This window comes from Canis aureus, chromosome 9 (assembly GCF_053574225.1).
Source record: "Canis aureus isolate CA01 chromosome 9, VMU_Caureus_v.1.0, whole genome shotgun sequence".
In the NCBI taxonomy this organism is placed as follows: domain Eukaryota; kingdom Metazoa; phylum Chordata; class Mammalia; order Carnivora; family Canidae; genus Canis; species Canis aureus.
This window is the reverse complement of record NC_135619.1, coordinates 7,253,858-7,266,098: the sequence shown is the minus strand read 5'-3', so window position 1 is coordinate 7,266,098 and position 12,241 is coordinate 7,253,858.

The window sequence follows — 12,241 nt, the reverse complement described above, 5'->3', positions numbered from 1 at the left end:
GCACACACAATGATGGGCTTAAAGATGGTATATTATTACCAAATTACCATAAATGAAGTGGTTTAAAATAATATGAATTTATTCTCTTTTAGTTCTGGTGGTCAGAAGTTCAAAATCAGTCTCACTGGGCTACTGAAGTCAAGGTGTTCCTAAATCCTTTTGGAGGCTTTCAGAGTAGAATCCATTTCCTTGTGTTTTTTAGTGGCCACCTGTATCTCTTGTCCTGTGGCTCCTTCCCCCACCTTCAAAGGGCATCACTCCAATCTCTGCTATATCATCATATCACCTTGTCCTTTTCTGTAGTAAGAGCTCCTTCTGCCTCCCTCTTATAAGTACATTGTGATCACATTTAGGGCCCACCCCAATGACCCAGGATTATCTCTCCATCTCAAGATCCTTAACCATATCTGCAATGTGCTCTTTGCCATATAAGGAAATATTTATAGGTTCTGGGGATTAGGACATCTATATCCTCAGGGGCCATTACTAAGCCTGCCTCAGATGGTATATTGTTTGTTCTGCAAAAATGCATGTCAAAGGCACCTGGGTGGCTCAGTCAGTTAAGCATCTGACTCATGGTTTTGGCTCAGGTCATGATCTCAAGGTCGTGAGATCAAGCCTGCTTAAGATTCTCTCTCTCTTTCCTCTGCCCTTCCCTGCCTCTCCCCCAATACAGACACACAGATTCTTTCTTTCTTTCTCTCTCTCAAAAAAAAAATCATGTTGGTTAGTGTCTGGGAATGCTTGATCTCTTTCTGTTTTGCACTGAAGTATTTATAAGTAGCCCTGGCTCTTGAAGAGAAGAGGACAACTTCCAAGTTGGATACTACCTGAAAATCTCACCATGCAGGAGTCACACTGTTCCTCCTGTGCGCAGTTACAAGCTTTCCCAATGTTGAAGTAGCAACTTCAACATTTCAAATCCATTCTCACATGGGCCATGCTTTTTCTCCTAGAGAGGGCTCAGATGACTAGGGGAAAGATGACCCTTTAGACAAATGTTGTCGTTCTGCCCAAAGCTATTCCCTATTTTACAGGCTTCTATCTGCCCTTTGTTAACTCATCTCTAATCATCTCCCCCTCTAAAACATGGCCTTGGTCAATCTGACTGGTGGGGTGCTAGGAAAATCCTCACCAGCTGATTGCTCCATAGAGAGCAAACATCAGGGACGATATGTGGAGATGTTTCTAGAGAAGCTGTTGAGATGAGAATCTCATTCCTAAAGGAGGATGGACACTTGGGCTTTGCTGACCCTCAACCCTGGCTTTGTGGAGCTTTCTCAGAGGAATGGAGAGGTTGGGAATAAGGTGCATTGTGCTGGGGAATGAAGTCAGAAAGAGAATCTGCCTTTGAAGAAGTCTCCCAGGGCAGAAAAGATGGAATCAGAGCAATGCTCTTGCTGCTCACAGCCTCAAGAGTGGCTGCCTTAGGTCTGCACTCTGGCCAACACTCACAGGAGGTCCATTTCTGTGAAAGCAGCCTGGCTCAATAAAAAATGTCTCCAACTTGGGAGTTCTCCAGGGTATGTGGGCCCCCAAAAGGGAGGAAAATGCAAGACTTGAATCTAGACTAGGGAATTAGTGGTTCAAATAAAGGTGCCTCTAGCAATGTCTTTGAGGCCCACTGGATGGTTCTTAGTCTATAAGGTGAGGGGGATAGGTCCCCTTTACAAAATACTCTGTCATAGGTAGGGGAGATAGTCCTATTTGTTCCTACTTGATGCCCTGACATGCTGGGCTTCCTCCATGCAGCATGTAGCCTGGGACTCTAGCTGTCTCTCCTAAGCAAAGGGTCAGGTAAGGGAGATACCTGGGTCCAGGGAGGTGGGAATGTTACACTGGTGTGGACACAGCTGAAGTTCCTCCCCTTGCCTGAAGGGGTCAGCAAAGGCCCAGGAAGGGTGGAGACACCTTGCCTCCCAGGAGAGAGACACTTCCTAATAAGATCAGGACCAGGGAACAATCCCTACCTAGCTGCTGTGTGATTTCTCTGCTTGCATGTTGTCGACAAATCCTCCCACAGTGTTCCCCTAACTGCCTAGAAATATTGGGACAGGCCCTGGATATTGGAGAATGGGAGTCTATGCAGGATACCGGAAAGGGAGTGGGCCCAAGGGCCGCATTGAGGGAAACCACAAGGGTATAGAGTCCCCCAGCTCCGCCCTCTTGGATGCCTCCCCTGGGATGTCTGTGCCCTAGCCAGAGCCTGTAATCAAGCCATTAAAACTAATAGGATGATTTCCGCATAAAATGAAATTGTGGATGAAGAATGGGGATGCAGGAAAACAGACTAATGGTTCTAAATGCTTTTCCCTCAACCTTTCACTTCTCAGTAAAGTGCAGTCATCTGACTCCTCGTTTGTGTGCTAGGAAAATGATGACTTCTCCGAGAGGCTCTTAACAATGATCATTTTGTTCCTTGTTGCCCGTGTCAGGTTGGGTGGGGACAGGCAGAAAAGACCTTGACAGAGATGGGCAGTAAGTCACAATCTGCCCCTTTGATGAGCATCTGGCTTCTTTCCCAGTTTCATTGGTTGCTGCATTTTCAATAGTCAATAATATTTCTATTTTTTGATCACAAAACTATGACAAAAATACACACCGATTATTAAAAAAAAAAACAAGTAAAAACAAAAACTTTTTACTCAACTCCTCCGTCTACTCCCTTCCTTGGAAGTTTCTTTCATTCTTGATTCAGGAAATATCTTTCTCTGTACGTGTGGTGGTTTGAAAATATGTCCACATTATTTGATCCTACTTCTTTCAAAAGGTGGAGCCTAATTTCCCTCACCTTAAGTGGGGGAGGTACTTAGTGACTTGCCTTTAAAGTATGGAATGTGGCAGAAGGGATTGTTTGTGATATTGGAGATGAAGACTTGAGTGGCCTTAGGTCTTTCTCTTCTTTGTAAGTCTCTTGGATTCAGGGGAAAGCCAGCTGTTTTGTTGTGAGGATGCTCTAGTAGACCTGATGAGAGGCCTGTGTGGTGGGGAACTGATGCTTCCCACCAATGGCCATATGATTGAGCATTAAGAAATTATTATAATAGGTTTTGCCACCTCTGAGGGCACAGGCCCATCTGTGATGTCAGATATTGTGCTCCTCAGGGTTTTCTTGGGAATAAGCAGGGGACAGAGCACATAATCCCCAGGTATACTGTACTATTGATAAAGAGGATCTAAGGGTTTATATAATAGGTATATCTACTTCCAGAGCTCAAGCTATGTGGTAGTTGCTGATATCTGCTGCTAGTATTTTTTTTTTTTAAGATTTATTTATTTAACTGAGAAAAAGCAAGAGAGAGCGTATAGGAGTGCGAGGGGCAGAGGGAGAGGGAGAGAGAATTTCAAGCGACTCTGTTCTAAGTGTGGAGCCTAATGTGGGGCTCAGTCTCACGACCCTGAGGTCAGGACCTGAGCCAAGACCAAGAGTTGGATGCTTAACTGACTGTGCCACCCAGGTGCCCCTCTGCTGCTAGTATTACCCTTCCTGCTGGGAGTGCTCTCAACAATCAAACTGTTCAGGATTTCTTTAGCTGAGAAAGACACTATGCCTGAGGTCTTGACCCTTTTCTAGCAGCTCACAACTAATGATTGATAAATGAGTGGTATGGAGCCCGGACCTCTCTCTCCAACTCAAGGGATCCCTGAGGGGTCATCTCATTTTAAGATGGATCCATCTTCAGCGTTTGGTTCAGACACAGAATTCCCTGAGGTATTCCACTAAGACCACTCTATCCTCTACCCACTCTTTCTCCTACTCTTCCCTTTCACAGGGGTATGTCCCAGAAGGACTCCCTAATAAACCTCTTGCATGTTAGTCTCCATCTCAGAGTTCACTTCCTGGGAAACCCAAACAGGGATGGAGTATTCTAGAAAGCAGATGTTGAGGTAGGGTTTTAGAGCTGGATGACTGGCCACCCAGCTGGTGTTGCTTGTGGTAGAGCACTGCTGGAAGGTGGCAGTGCTTTCATTTGCTGGTTATGAACTGTGATGGTGTACTGGTGGAAGGGAACATATCAGCTCTTGTAGAACATTTGAGACACACAGGGAAAATCATAAACATATAGATGCTCTGGAAAAGGTTACAAAAAACTGGGGGTAATCATTAAAAGCTAAGTATCAGAGCTGGAGGACCTCTTTGGAGGCATATAAAGAGGCTCTTGGGATCCCTGGGTGGCGCAGCGGTTTGGCGCCTGCCTTTGGCCCAGGGCGCGATCCTGGAGACCCAGGATCGAATCCCACATCGGGCTCCCAGTGCATGGAGCCTGCTTCTCCCTCTGCCTGTGTCTCTGCCTCTCTCTCTCTCTCTCTGTGTGTGACTATCATAAATAAATAAATAAATAAAAAATATTAAAAAAAAAAATAAAGAGGCTCTTATCTCCTGCAGTGAGAGGGTAAAGAAAGCTGAGAATCAGGCTTAAGTCTTAGCTACAAAAGTAGAGGAGTTCAAAGAAGGTTTGACTCCCATTTGAGGCCAGGGCCCTTGATGGGAAAGAATGGGACCCTGCGTATGAGATGTGCCCTCAGAGCTGATACTCCTGAACTATGCATTCTCACCTTTCCCTGGGAAATAAAGGGTACAAGCAGGAGTAGCCCTGTTTACCATCACTCCCAGTGACCAACTTGGGGAAAATCTCTTTCCCATTCCTACATTCCTGGGTTCTGTGAATGTAAAGCATTCCCAAGGAGGAAATTCTTTCATTGGGAAAAGGCAAGAATTCTATTGAATTATAAGCTATGGCTTCTGTCTGGATACTTTAGGCTACTTGTGACAAGGGACAGTAGGGAAATAGGGGATTCACCCTCCTGACAGGACTAACTGACCCCGATCATTAAGCAAGATACAATTGTTGTTACACGGTGGCAGCGGGAAGGATCCCATTGAGAAGGCTATAAGGGAAATCTCTTCAAATACAAACATCCTTCCATTTGCTGTAAAAATTTACTTTATGAATATACATAAATATATTTTATTATATGCATTTTATTTTATGTATCCAAATTTTATTATGTATGTATAAATATACACATATATAAAAGAATGTTTATGTTGGAATTATTCATATTGCAAAACTCAGAACAAAACAGAATAACCTACTTGGAAACTACCTAATACTTACTAACATGGCATTAGTTAGGTAGATTATGATGTATCTACTGTTATTGTGGAACATATGTATCTATTAACAGAATGAAGTAGATCTGTATGTGCTAATCTCCAAGACATACTAGTGAGTGCAAAAAGTAATGTTCAGTTCAAAGAAAAAGAAAGTTATGTACAGAATAGTCTACATAAATCTTTTGATATAAATTAAAATATATAAATATGCATGCTGATATAGGCATACAGAATATTTTTCTGAATGATACGTAAGCATTTTTAAAAAGTAGTGATTGCCTTTAGAGAGTGAAATTGGTAGGTTTAAGAAAAATTTTTTGTATCTCTCTGTAATATTTGATTTATCTAACCATATCCATGTATTATACTGCTTTCATTTATAGTTAGTAGCAAATGTCTAGGAAATGGTAGCCATTTAAATTTTATTCTTTACAATTTTTGTTTTAAAAATGATTTCATGCTACTTAAGAATCAGAAATCAGCAGGGGCCTGAGTGGCTTGGTTAATTAAGCGTCCAACTCTTGGTTTTGGTGCAGGTCATGATCTCAGGGTCATGAAATTGAGCTCCACATCAGGCTCTGAGGTAGGCATGGAGCCTGCTTAAGATTCTCTCTCTCTCTCTCCCACTGCCCCTTCCCCCACTTACATGCAATCTCTCTCTCTAACATAAAGTAAATATTTTTTTAATCTAAAAAAAAATCCAGAAATCAGGAAAAGAAGTAGAGAGTAGGTTAATATTTTGCTCCCCTCTTTTGAGCTTCAAATCATTTGTGAATTACATTGTAGGACTTCATGAAAAGCAGTCTGGTGAAGAATTCATTTTTGTATCATTGCCCAGACATTCCTCAATCACTTATCCCACCACCTCAGCCTTCCCAATAAGAGGAGCCACTTCTTACTGGGTTAAATGTAGTTATAAGAGGTGTGTGTGTGTGTGTGTGTGTCCTGGGTTATATTCGGTCAAAGGAGTACCACATAACATTGACATAGTCTCCCCATATTACCACTTAGAGGCACCCTGAGCCCTTTGGTGAGGCATAAACCTGATTTTAGGCTATGGAGTCAGGCAGGTTCTTCGTATTGGCTGAGCTCTCTTTCCACTGTGACTTTCTTGTTTCCCTGTCTGCAGATTCTCTCTTGGGGGTACATTAGTGGTCCTGCCAGCTGGTCTCAGTGAGTGACACACCAGCTGCTCAGACTTACTGTAGTGATTTTGGCTCTCTGAGGGACTCTTCCATGCAAATGTCTAAGAGCAAAGAGAGAACCATTTATCATATTCCATTTGGTACATCAGGGGAGGCCTGATGTGACTCCATTTGCCATTGTTAAATCCTGTTGCATTCCTGGTAACCAGGGTTAGTTCTCTGAAAAATTACCATGTTTAGTCAGTGCCTTTAGGTTCTGTCTTTCTTTCCCTGGGAAAGTCATGTCTTCACAGAAAGTGCCAACTTTTCAGGGGCCTTGGGGTATTAATGATTCTGCGTCACCAGCATTTTGGTTCAGACATGGGAAATGCAAGGGGACAGTGCAGGGCTGGGGAAAGGAAGAGCATTTTATTCCTTCTAAGCCAGAACTTCATGACTCTGCAGTTGACTGTGATGCCTCTGGTCCTACTATGGGTCTGGGCTCTTCTTTTTCTGTCTTGGGATTACTATGACCAGTGGCTTCTCTTCAGATTTGATTTGAGGATGTTAAGATGTGCCTCTAATCCATGCCCTCTCAGCCATCCATATTAATTCAACAGGAATTTATTGAGTTGCCACATATGATGGCCAAATGATCCTATGCTGCCTTAAACTTAGAAAGTATGGGATCCCTGGGTGGAGCAGCGGTTTAGCGCCTGCCTTTGGCCCGGGGCGTGATCCTGGAGACCCGGGATCGAATCCCACGTCGGGCTCCCGGTGCATGGAGCCTGCTTCTCCCTCTGCCTGTGTCTCTGCTTCTCTCTCTCTCTGTGTGACTATCATAAATAAATAAAAATTAAAAAAAAAAAAGAAAGTATATATGCTATTGGTAAACAAATCACCACTGCAGTGAAAAAAAAAACCAGGCAAGTGTCCAGGGGCAGGAAAGGTCACCTGAGAATCTGTTTATAGTTTCAATGCCTACAGGGCATGAAGCTCCAGTATAGTTAGAATGAAGCTGGGAGAATCAGGGAAAGTTCTACATGAATGGAATAAAGAAATCTGCATAATCATCTCAGATGACCTCTGGAAATACACTCCTATCTATGGTGCTTGGATGGATAGCTGTCCATTGTAGTATTACGGCATTTGAATCTCTGTATTTGCTTCGCCTCTAAAGCTTTTTTTTTTTTTTTTTAACCTTAATGGCACTGGTTTACTGATGGCACATAAACAGTTGAGGCCTAAGGTCCTGCATGATTAACATGGCTAAATACTTGGTGTTCCATAATATTTACTTGAATTAATGGAGAAAGCTAAAGCTGTTTGGATTTAGCCGTCTCCCTATCAGATTTGTAGAAAATCCAGGCTTAGATTGACCTGATCTCTACTGACCTAAAGGCAAGTAGAGATCATCTGTTCTGCCTGCACCCCAGAGATGCCTCCAGAAATCCTTAACCTCTGGAATCTGGCTGTAGTATAGTGAGTCCACAGAACATGAGGAACTGTGGTCAACAGCAAAAGCATGGAGTTCTGGCTTAAAGGTAGCCACTTTTTTCCTCACCAGGCTTGAACACGGACCTGGTTATGATTCCCTATGTTTGAGCCAAACCGGGGTTAATTATCTCAATCTTCAGGTCCTTGTTTGATTCCGTTTGTCTCTGTGTGTGTTGACCTGGCCTTGCTTTTCTGGATCAACCAAACAGAAGGTCCTTGCTGGTCATTGTCACTGCAGAGAGAGAGTGGGTGGCTGAGGCCAGAGCTAGCCTGAGCGTGGCCTGCATCTCGTGTAAACCTGGCCCTCCAATAGGTGCTGAGTTATAAACCTTTTAGTGGCTGTCAGAAAGATTAACACATCTGATCTTCCTGCTCCTCATCTGTGCTAAAATATTACTATTACTATCAATAAAGAGTTTTAACAATAACCATAAAGCCTTGGGACTTGATGATGTCCTGTTTACCTCTCATGAGTACTGTTTACCCACCGCTTCCTCTCTGCTGCCAGTGGTTGTAGTCTAGGGTAGGGCATCTCTCATTCTTCCTGGTATATTTACTAGTGTGGGAAGTTTCTTTTCTTTTGGGAGGTAGAGTGTTTCACTATTTATTTATGACAAATATTCCACATCTGTGATCCTCTCTAGTCAGAAGCTCTTTGAAAGCTGTTAGCCGTGGCTAGCTGGAGAATGAAGTCACTTGACTCATTCATCCTGTAAATGGCCCCACAGATAGCATAGAGTTTAAATTGGCTTTCAGACCTGCCCATCATCTTGTCAACCTCAGCCTCATTCATCTGGATGGATGCCTGGGCCTTGTGCTGATGATGGTTGCTGGCCAAGCATTTCTGCCACACATATTGGTCCACGTTGTTACGGGTGCTGAGGCCACGCCTAGTACCACCACAACCAGGGCGCACTTGCTGATTTGTTTTTTCAGCTCTGTGACCTGAGACCACCTTGCACCCAAGCCAGCTTCTGAGAAGAACAGGACGATAGAGCTAAATGCTTTAGTCCTCTGTCACAGACATCCATCCTCTTCTCTGTGCTAAAGCTCTGGCTGATTGAAGTGCTTCACATATTTTAAACCACTCTGCTAACTTGGGATCTAGGATTTCTGGTGTTTAACTAGAGTGAATGTTACGTCCCGGTTGCCATTCTCATGACTTTAGTTCTTTGGGGCTTTTTGCTTCATCAAGAGGAGGTGAATTTATGTGCCTTATGGAGAACTTTCCTAGTTTTTTTGGAAGCATCTTTCTTCCTTACATAGCACAATCTCTGAGCAAGTCAGCCATGCTGAATTTGGCCTTCTGGGCTCACTACAGAAAAGATCTGGGCAAAGGTTTGAGCTCTGCCTTTGTTTCATGTCCATGAAAACAGCATATACCTCCTACCCTTGATTCAGGGCATAGTGTCTGCATTCTGGCCCTGTGCTCATTCTCCTCTACTTAAGTTCCATCAGGGGTCTCTCTCATCCAAGTCTTCACAGTGTTGACATTAATAGGAGGGCTAATGAAAGTAGTCAGGGAACTAGTAGATCCATAATGTGAAAGAAGGTATAGAATAAACTTTTTCTAATGTCACAGGAGATATAAAATCCTAGATTAGCCACAGTTAAGTAAAGACTATGAAAAACATGGGAATCATTTTAAAAATTGGTTTTAAAAAACTCTAAAAGACACACACACAGATACATACATGCACACACACACACATACACCTAGCTAAGAGATGAAATAGACTAGAAAAATATCAAATGAAAAGTAAAATCCTCTTCTATTTTTAGTTCTTTCAGAGGCTAGAGATTAGGAAAAATAAAAAAGCTGGATCACTACTTCATCTTTCTACGGTAAAATTAGTTATACATAAATCAAGTTGACATAAAAATGAAACTATAGAAGTACTAGAGGAAAGTATAAAAAAAAAACATTAAAAAATATTCTTAGTGGGTGACACTTCCCTAAGCATGACTTAATGGGTGAAACCATAGAAGGAGAGTCTGATACATTAGATCATATTGTGTTTCATATTTATCTATTTTTGCCTTCTGATTTTTCAACAATAATGTCGAATAGAAGTGATTATATCAGGTAACTTGTTCTGACTTCAGATGGAAAGATTTCAAATGACCTCATTAAGTTATCTATGTGATATATATATATTTATATATAGATATATATAACAAATATATATATATATTTGTTATATCTGTTAAGGAAGTTTTATGCTTAGTGTGCTATTAGTTTGTCATGAATAAATGTTGAATTCTAGCAAATGATGTTTCTACATTGATTGCTATAATGTGATTTTTTCTCTTGAATCATATGGTGAATTATAGTGATTGATTTTTATTATTTTATTTTTAAAGATTTCTTTCTTTATTTTATTTTTTATTTTTATTTTTAAATTTTTTTTAATTTTTATTTATTTATGATAGTTACAGAGAGAGAGAGAGAGAGAGGCAGAGACACAGGCAGAGGGAGAAGCAGGCTCCATGCGCCGGGAGCCCGATGTGGGATTCGATCCCGGGTCTCCAGGATCGCGCCCTGGGCCAAAGGCAGGCGCCAAACCGCTGCGCCACCCAGGGATCCCTCTTTATTTATTTTAGAGAGAAAGAGGCTGGATGGGAAGATCTGAGAGGTAGGGAGAAAGAATCTCAAGCAGACTCCCCACTGAACACAGAGCTCAACACAGGGCTCCATCCCAGGACTCTGAGATCATGACTTGAGCTGAAACCAAGAGTCAGGCAACTGAACAACCCAAGTGCCCATATATTGGTTGGTTTTTAAAAAAGATTTTATTTTTTTTAGAGCAGTTTTAGGTTTACAATAACACTGACAGGGAGATATGGGGACTTCTCAAGTCCCTTCTGGCTCCATATATGTATGGCCTCCCCATTATCACCTCACTCATCACAATGGTACTTTTTTTTTTTCTTCTAAGAATGAACCTATCTTGACACATCATAAGCACCCAAAGTCCATAGTTTACCTTAGATTTCACTCTTGGTGTTGTACTTTCTATGGATTTGGACAAAAGTATAATTACATCATTATGTCATATAGAGTATTTTCATTGCCCTAAACATTCTCTGTCCTCTACTGTTCATGTCCTTCCCAATCCTCAACCCCTGGCAACTGCTAAGGCTTTTATTATCTCCATAGTTTTGTCTTTTTCAGAATGTCATATTATTGGAATCATACAACATGTAAGTAAACTTTTCATATTGGCTCCTTTAATTTAGTAATATTCCTTCAAGGATCTTCCTATCTTTTTATAACTTGATAGTCTATTTTTTTTTTAAGAGAGAAAGGGGGAGGGGCAGAAGGAGAGAGAGAATCTCAAGCAGACTCCCCGCTGAACACAGGAGTTCCATCTCACAACCTTCAGATCATGATGTGAGCCGAAATAAAGGGTCAGACAACCAACCGACTGAGCCACCTAGGCACCCCAATAGCTCATTTATTTTTAACACTGGATAATACTCCATTGTTTGGATGTATCACGGTTTATTTGCCCATTCACCTATGGAAGAATATCTTGGTTGCTTCCAAGTTTTGGCAATAATGAATAAACCTGCTCTAAACATCAATATGCAAGTTTTTGTGTGGACATAAGTTCTTGGTTCTTTTGGGTAAATATCAAGGAGCATAACTGCTAGATCATATGGTAAGAGTATGTTTAGTTTTACAAGAAACAACAAACTGTCTTCCAAAGTGACTGTTTCATTTTACAATCTTCCAACAATGAGAGTCCCTGTTGTTCCATATCTTCCCAGCATTTGCCGTTGTCAGAGTTCCAGATTTTGGCTATTCTAAAAGCCAAATATCTCATTGTTATTTGTGGTATGGTGGTATCTCATTGTTTTAATTTGAATTTCCCTAATGACATATGATGTGGATTATCTTTTCATTTGCTTATTTGCCTTCTGTATATTTTCTTTTGTGTGGGGTCTATTAAGATCTTTGATATATATGTGTATATATATATATATATATATATAATTTTATTTATTTATTCATGAGAGACAGACAGAGAGAGAGAGAGAGAGAGAGAGAGGCAGAGACACAGGCAGAGGGAGAAGCAGGCTCCATGCAGGGAGCCCTATGTGGGGTTCGATTCCAGGACTCCAGGATCATGCCCTGAGCCAAAGGCTCAACCGCTGACCAACCAGGCGTCCCATTTTGGCCTATTTTTAATTGGGTCGTTTTTTTCTTAGTTGAATTTTAAGAGTTCTTTGTATATTTTGGATGACAGTCCTATATCAGACGTGCTTTTGCAAATATTTTCTCCCAGCCTATTTCTCCTAGAATATTGTCTTCTAATTCTCTTGATATTGTCTTTTGCAGAACAGTGTCTGGACCAATTTCTCAATTATTTCTTTTGGGGATCACTCACTCTCCAAAACCCATGTTGAGATATTAAAAATAAAAACTTACACTTCCCAGGAAGGTCTATAGGTCTTAAAAGATGTCTTATAAGACATTTTTTTCTTGGTTCATCTA